We start from the raw sequence: 8,715 nt of genomic DNA, 5'->3' as shown, positions 1-8,715 counted from the left end.
ATAAGCTGGCAAGTTGTTGAAATGCACACCATTATCTTTATTTTAGACAAAGTCTTCTGATACATGAAGGGGAGCATTGAAGTAACGGTAAAGTTGTCTCTGTGTGACCTATAGGTCACGAGTTTGAGTCGTGGAATCAGTTCTGCTGCTTGCGTTAGGGTAGGCTGGGTGCGGCCCTTCTCCGGACCTTGCGTGAATGCGGGATGCTTCGTGCACCATGCTGTCTTTTTCTTCTTCTTCTGATACATACATGCACACACAGGGATGGATGCAGCGGTGAAGTATCGGGTTCCTGTTAACCCAGTATTTTCAGTGCATAACATACATTTATGTGTAAAAATTCACCAAAATTATAACAAATAATATATATGATCCCAATAACTTTGAAAATACAGTGAGTTGAACTTAGATAAAAGTTGGACGATAGAGTTTAAATCCTGGATTCTTGTAACATTTGTCCTATCCAAAATTCACAGAAACTATACAATTAGGTTTAGTGATTCAAGGATGTTCATATACTGCATGTGTTAGCTGGTTTTGTTTGCTTATTCCTAAACGGTTGTAGATTCCATTTGAAGGAGAGCCCTGGAGCAACGGTAAAGTTGTCTCTGCGTGACCTATAGATCATGCGTTCGAGTCGTGTAAGCAGCCATTAATGATTGCATTAGCGTAGGTTGTCTACATCACGCCCTTGAGGGTGCGGACCATCCCCGGATCTTGTGAACGCGGAATGCCTTGTGCATCGAATTGACCCGAGGTTTATAATCTCTCTAATGAAAGATAACCTGTAGGAAATTAAAATAAAAGGAAAAAGACGGCTTATATTATCATATTTCCAACTGTTCAATCTCTTTCTTGGCAAGTATTAGTATTATATTAATTTAATGATCAAAGTCAGATGCTTGAAAAGCGATTTAAGTAATTGACAATATGTAAATTTTTGCATTGACTTGCACAGCTAGCATTTGCATGTGGAGAGAGTGATTTTGACATACTTATGGGGGAAAACATAGAAATATATATATATATCACAATCTCAGGTAAATTGCAAGTAGCGACACAACATTAAATTTCCCATCCATTTTGATTTTTATAACAGTATATATTGACTGGACACAAAATTTAAGATAAAAAACGAAAGACTTTTAATTTTCCATTTTACACTTAATAAAATATATTGTATTCCTTTTGTATTTAAGTTGTGCCTTCTTCACGGTACATTGTTATTTGAAAATCGGAAAGGCTATTCAAGTTTGCTGCAGATGGATTTAAAATGAGAGTTTGTTATTTTTTTGAATGATTTAGTGTTACATTGTGTCTCTTAACTTTTAAAGTGAAAATATTATATTCTATAGTCATGTACTATATTATCATATATTAGTTGAGATAGATTGTCACACTACATGATGGCGTAGTTATATTTGACATTGATTAATTGGAGCCCACAAAGTATTACTCCCTCCGTCTTAAATTTTCTGTCATGATTTTCTTGTACACGTCCCTTAAGAAAAATTAATTAGGATGGAATTTTGACTACTTTATCCTTATTCATATCTTAATATTTAATCTTTCTTTATTGGTATTTGAACAAAGTTATTCATAATTGAGGTCTTTGTAGTCTTCAAGTATAATTATTACTAAGGGTAAGAAAGAAAAAAATAATTAATTTTATCTTGAACTTCTAAAATGACAAATAATTTGAGACGATTATTTTTAGTAATCACGACTGATAACATGAGATGGAGGGAACACGAGTAATAATATGCGGATTACCAAAAAAAAAAGGTCGAAAAAATGAATATTTGACCTAACGGAATCAAAATTCAAATTTTGTTAATTGTTCAACACTATATACGAAAAGTTATTGATATGCGACCAGGAGGTCACGAGCTCGAGCCGTGGAAACATCATCTATCGTAAATGTAGGGTAAGGCTGCGTACAATAGACCCTTGTGGTACGGCCCTTCCCCGGATCCCGCACATAGCGGGAGATTAGTATACCAGGCTGCCCTTTTATATATGAAAAGTACAACATGGATGCAATGAGACTCGAACTTAGGACCTTTGTCTGCTTTAATATTATGTTGAAGTGTATGATCATCTTATTTAAAAGTTCAAGTTGTTAGAAAGAGTATATTTTAATTTATTTACTTAATTATATCTTCAATATAATCAATTTTGAGTAGTTCGACATCATGCATGAGTCTTATACCATAAGAAGTCACTACCGCCCACTTTCCTGTTCATCTCATTAATTTCGTAATCTGTTAAAAAACAAAAAGAATGAGATATCATTATATAGTAATTTAATTTTAAACTTATTTAGCCCATAATCATAAAATTTTATAGTCACTAATAAGTAATAACATATTTAAAATCACAAGTTTTATATATAGTTGTACATATATTATTATATATTTAATACCACAAATTTTAAAAGTTATTTTTTTTTATGCCGAATAAAATTAAACATAGTGCCGACTAAAACTATGTCATGTGAGACATGTATATTTGGCATATTTGGTTAAACCGCAACCACAACCTCTTCAATAACGATTCCCACCACATTGATACCGGGAAAATATTTATGTATGCTATGGAATATACCTGTCTCACAAATCAGAACTTCGAAAAAACATAGATGGTGCACACCAAAAAAACTCTGTTTATGGAAGGAGCAGGCGGAATCATCAGAAACTACGGAGGTCAATGGATTGGTAGTTTCTCTTACCATACAATGGCCGCATTCCCCGTTCAAGCTGAAATCATCACCCTTTTGAAAGGATTGGAACTTAAGATCACAAAAAATCGAATTCCACTTATAGTGGAAACGGATAGCCAGGTATTACTACAATTACTACATGACAATTCTCACACTAAAGCTAATCTTCTACATGATTGTAGGTTCATGTTAGAAGTTCTGAACCAACCAGAAGTTAGACATGTCTACCATGTCGGAAACCAAGTGGCGCACACAATAGCGAAGTTTGGGAGCACTCTAACTCACATACTGCTGCCGAGTGTGGCGAGCACTTCTGGAGTGAACCACCTTTATTTGCTTTATCTACTTCCTATAAAGACAAACTAGGAATGGTTTCGATAAGATCAATCCTGCACTGTAATAACTCTTTTGCTTTTTGTCACACCTCCTTTTTACCTACTCCCCCGCTAAGGGACGTAAAAAGAGTTTTTCCAATTAAAGGACAATCGAAACGGGATTTTTATTTAAAGATTCAGAGTCGCCACTTGGGAGATTTGTGGTGTCCCAAGTCTCCGGTTGAATCCCGAATCGAGGAAAAGAATGACTCTGTTTAACAGTTTGCGCACCAGAAATCCGGATAAGGAATTCTGTTAACCCGGGAGAAGGTGTTAGGCATTCCCGAGTTCCGTGGTTCTAGCACGGTCGCTCAACTGTCATATTCGACTTGATTATCTGATTTTATACAATTATGAACCTATGTGCAAATTTTAACTGTTTACCGCTTTTGTTATTATTTATTCAAAGAATTGCAACGTCGTGAGAATGCATCTCGAATTGCGCCACATAAATGTACCCGCAATTTTTGATACGTTCCAACTTCGTTGAGATTTAGATTTGGGTCACATAAATGTACACCCGAGTTTAGGAAGATAACATTATTAAATATGCGCCTAAAGACACTAACGCGTTGTCATTTTGAGAAAAGCCGTAAAGTTCGCTATGCGGCCTGTCTCGAAATCTAAGCATTTGAAATAACTGTCCGTTGAGGGCCCCACAGTTTGTGTATTCTTGTTTGTCGAGGCTCGTCTCATTCATTATTTTTTTAAAGGAATTTGCAACGTTATGGAAATGCATCTCGAACCACGTCACAATCAATGTACCCGTGATTAATGACACATTTCGACTTCATTGAGATTTGGATTTGGGTCACATAAATGTGCACCGGAGTTTAAGAAAGTAAATTATTAAAAGTACGCGCCTAACAGTGACTAACACGTTATTACTTTGGGGAAAAAGGCCGTGAAATTTCGCTAAGCGACCAATCCCGAGTTCTAAGTAATTAATATATATACAATCGTGAAGGCCCCGCAATCGGTGAGTTTTACTAGGCGAGGCTCATCTCGTTTATTTTTGAAAGGACAATCCTAAAGTGACTACATTTTTTCTATTCTTATTTATCTTTAAAAGAATTTGAAATCCTACTCAATCAACTTAATTCACAAAGTTCGGTATAATAAGATTTGTTATAACTGGGGTTCATGGGCGCATGAGTTCAAATCACCCAACGGTTTTGGGCCTTTCTACAATCCGTGTAAGGAATCAGTACAAACACCAGCTTGGGCCCAAATGTGAGCCCAATTAAACAACGGCTGAGGGCAAGGCCCCAAGTCAAAACATCAGTTACATGAATAAAACGCGAATATTACCCCTACTCATTCTATTGTTCGTTATTTACATATAGGAAGTGGCTTATATCATGCATCAAGTCCAATTGGGTTTAGCAGTCCATTAAGCTCGTTCTTGACTATAGGGATCTATATACTACATCAGTGACTGAATAATTTAAATACATCAATCATATAGAAACCAAAACAAAATTTCAACTCTTCAACTATATTCGAACTCCATGTCTTTAGCTTACAAATGCCACAGTTACAGTTGTGTACCTGGTATTGGAATACAAGAAGAAGAAGATCAACAAAGTAGTATGTAACCCAGCAACAACAACAACAACCAACAACAACCAGTAAACAGAATGCCCAGTGACAGATTGTAAAAACCAACAGTGAAATCCCAAAAATACTCAATGAAATAGTACCAATACAAAACAATGCAGACCGGAAATAACAACTCAAGAAACCACTTCAAACCTCAGTGAAATCCCAGAAATACCCAGCAATCAGAACAGAACCAGAATGTATTCAGAAGTGCAAAAGATGCATGGAACAGTCCTGATTTTTTTTCAACACTCAAAATAGAACACTCTCAAACAAACTCTCAAACTATTGGTCTCAGGACAAAGACAGCCTGCTTTCGCTCTCTAAAACTGAACTCTTTTTTTGATTTTAAGATCAGCCTGTTCTTTGCTCTTTAATTCTGAATTCTTTGTGTCAAATATCTAGTCTGACCTTACTCTATAACTCTGATCCTTTTTTTTAGATTCCAAAAGCCCCTCCCCTCTGTCCAAAAAAAACCCCTTTACTGCTTATTAATGACTCTATTTATAACTAAACACTGACCCTGCCCCCTACCTTATCAGATTTTCTGCCCATCATCTTCCCTTACAGCCCAATGATTAAGTGTTTTGTGCCCAAAGGTATGAGCAGCTTATAATAATCAATTAATCCTCCATGCTTTTATGTTTTGTTCCCCACTAATACTAATCAATTCATTAGTTTAATGGTATTTTAATACTTAGTGGACAGAACACTCAAACCGCCCATTTCTTCCTGTTTTCAATTCCCAAATTACTCCCTAAAGCCCCTGAAATTACTATCCTACCCCAAACTTCAAGCGATCTGTTTTCTAAGTTACAAACCTAACAACTGATTTTTTTAACTGATCACTGAAGCATTACAGCTATAATCAATTCACAATCAAATTCAAACAGTGATTTAATCAGAATTGAAGTGGTACGAATCACATTGTTATCAGGTTATTTAATCCGGATTGGAGCATGTAGAACTACTCGACGACACTTATTCAATCGACTATACGAATTACAACACATACAATCAATAGCAAATAAAGATCGAACATGCACACAGGGGGTTCGAACCGTATTGATGGAAACAAGGATTCATAATAAAACTTGACTAATCGACGACACTCATTCAAATTGATTATATAGTTTTATCACACTCATTAACCAAGACCAGAAAAAGTTTGACCAAATAAAGAATTATTGAAGATGGGCAGAATCAGTCGACAGAAGAAATTGAAAAACCAATAAAACTAAACTAAACAAACAAACAAACAAAATAACCAAACACAAACTGGAACAAACAGGAAAGGGAAAAATACCTCAAGAACTTGGGACCTGGACGACCCTGATTCGAACTCAAACTTGAACTGTTTGAGGTCGAACGGACCTTAATCGAGTGTTCTCAACTGAGAACACTTCGACTAAAGTCGATTAGACCCCAAACCATCCTTCAGTTGGGGACAAATTTCATACTCTGGTTTTCTAGGGTTCTTGGGGGTTTGATTTGGGGTTCGAGAGGTTCTTGTCTTATTCGAACCAAACCAACGGTGGTTTAGTGACGAGGGAAGTCAGGGACATGTCCGGTATGAGTTTGGGACTGGTTGGGGTAGATCTAGGTCCTGCTCGAATCTTCGATTGAAGATTCGAGAAGCTGGAGGTTGATTCGAGGCAAGTAGTTAACAGATCCGTAACGAGGGTGATCAGGGGATGCCTTGGTGTGAGTTTGGGGTTCATTAGATGAACTAGGGTTTTGGGTCCTGAGCTTCGATCGAAGATTCGAGATAGCCGGGGATGATTCGAGGACAACGAAGTGGGGATTCAGGTTGAGGGTGGTTAGGAGGTTCAAGAGTGTTATTTTGGCGGTCATCGGAGCCAGAGCCGCCGGGTTTACGGCGAAGGAGTGGAGGGGCGGCTAGGGTTTGGAGGGTTGTTTGGGTTCGTCTCTGAAAGAGACGATGAACAGGGTATGACTTAGGGGGGGATACGGAGGGGGTGGTTTGATCCTGGCCGTTGGATCAAGCACGATCAACGACATGGATCAATTCACTTAACAGGCACGACGTCGTTTGGAGTAGTGCTGGGGCGGTTTGAACCGGGAACGGGTCGGGTGTGGTTCTTGGGTAAGGATGGGGTGATCTGGACCGTTGGATGTGGTTTGGTTGAATGGCTGAGATTTCTTGCCATTGAAACGACGTAGTTTGGCTCCTATACTACGTCGTTTCATCCTCTTGTGAGAGGGGCTGCCTGGACCGGGTTTTGGGCCTGTTTGAACGGGCAAAATGGGGTGGGCCTAAGCCCAATCCGATTTTTTCTTTTTCTTGTTTTATTTGCTTCTTTTCTTCTTAAATTAATTTTCCAAATTAAAACCAAAATCCTACATTGATTTATAAATCAAAGTAACTTAATCAATTATCACACACACTTTGGCTAACAAATGGGAAAACAAAATCGCACAATCGGACATCAAATGCCAAAACTGCAAAGTACATATTTTTTGTGATTTTTCCATTTTGTAAAAATAAACTTGTTAATTCCTAAATTGTAAACTTAAATCCTAAATGCACATGCGACACATATTTTTGTATTTTTCTTAACTAGAGTAGAAATAAACACGCGCAAACAAAATACAAATAAATTACAAACAACACAAGACCATTTTATTTTGAATTTTTGGGAGTAGTTCTCATTGGGCAAAAATCACGTGCTTACACTTTTAATGCATAATAATAATCAGCTTCCCTGGGCGCCTTTATCAACAAAAAACAGACTGTCATGTAAATTGGAGAGGAAGAAGTACAATAATAGTACTATAGAAGAGCCAACAAACCGTGACGTTGGCAGTTGCTTTGAGAAATATTTATAAGAATGTATTTTTGGTTTTTCATTCGGTGTTCAGTACCCGTATTGGAGCCTAATTATATCCGGATTCGCACCGCGTATGACTCCATTCTGGGGGAAGCGCTCCCTACCAAGAATTCTTCCATACCCAGGGCTCGAACTCGAAACCTCTGGTTAAGGGAAGAACAATCTCATCCACTGCACCCATCCTTTGGTGGTATATTTATAAGAATGTTGCACTACCGCAAACACTTAGAACTACAATATGTGCAATAAATTAAGAATGCGTATGCAAAAGTTTTACCAATCCTTTTTAAAATCTCAGCTATACAAAATGGAAACCTTTCATATATATATATATATATATATATATATATATGTATGTATGTGTGTGTGTGAAGGCATTTTATGTTTGATACTAATTAAGAATAATGAAACATGTATTAAGTATGCGAAAATTATATTATTATGCAGAATGGAATGTGAAATAAAAAGACGCATATTAGCAATGAAGGAATTAATTATTTAAAAACAAAAGTGCCCTTTTTAAAATAAGCAATTTGTATGATCATCGGATAATAATTCAGTCATTATTAATCATCGCATAAATAATTCTTGTATCATAATTCTCGCGTAATTAATATGTTAATCAAACGACCCCTAATGAAAGTAAAACAAATAAGTAACAAAACAAAACAACATTGACCATGGCACTTGGCTAGCTTATCAAGGTATATGTAATCGTAGTTATCACTTACCAATAAACAATTAATTATGTTACTTATAAAATATATAAAATGATGAATTATTGCCGTTAAGTTATTCCCATACAGCATTATCTTTATTCTACTTAATGTTTTGGTAGATATTACTCATGGCCTAGTTGACAAATATCTTGGATTGATGCCATGTAAACGTCAAGCATTTTACGTGATGAAAGACGATTACAAGATTTAAATTTAATAAGTTCGACTTTTAAAGTTTTAGTATTTAATATATTGCACATTTAAAATTATGGATTCGAAATTTACTATTTAACTAGTTGAAATTATAATAACTTTTATATGAGAATATATACTATATGTGTTGGTTTGATCGAAGACGTTGCAAACATAAAAATTGTACATCCACTATATTTGATACATTTTCCTTTTTAGTTCGTTATAAAAAGAATGATATATGTTCTACTTAT

This window comes from Nicotiana sylvestris, chromosome 9 (genome assembly GCF_000393655.2).
Source record: "Nicotiana sylvestris chromosome 9, ASM39365v2, whole genome shotgun sequence".
NCBI lineage: Eukaryota > Viridiplantae > Streptophyta > Magnoliopsida > Solanales > Solanaceae > Nicotiana > Nicotiana sylvestris.
This window is presented reverse-complemented; position numbering follows the sequence as displayed.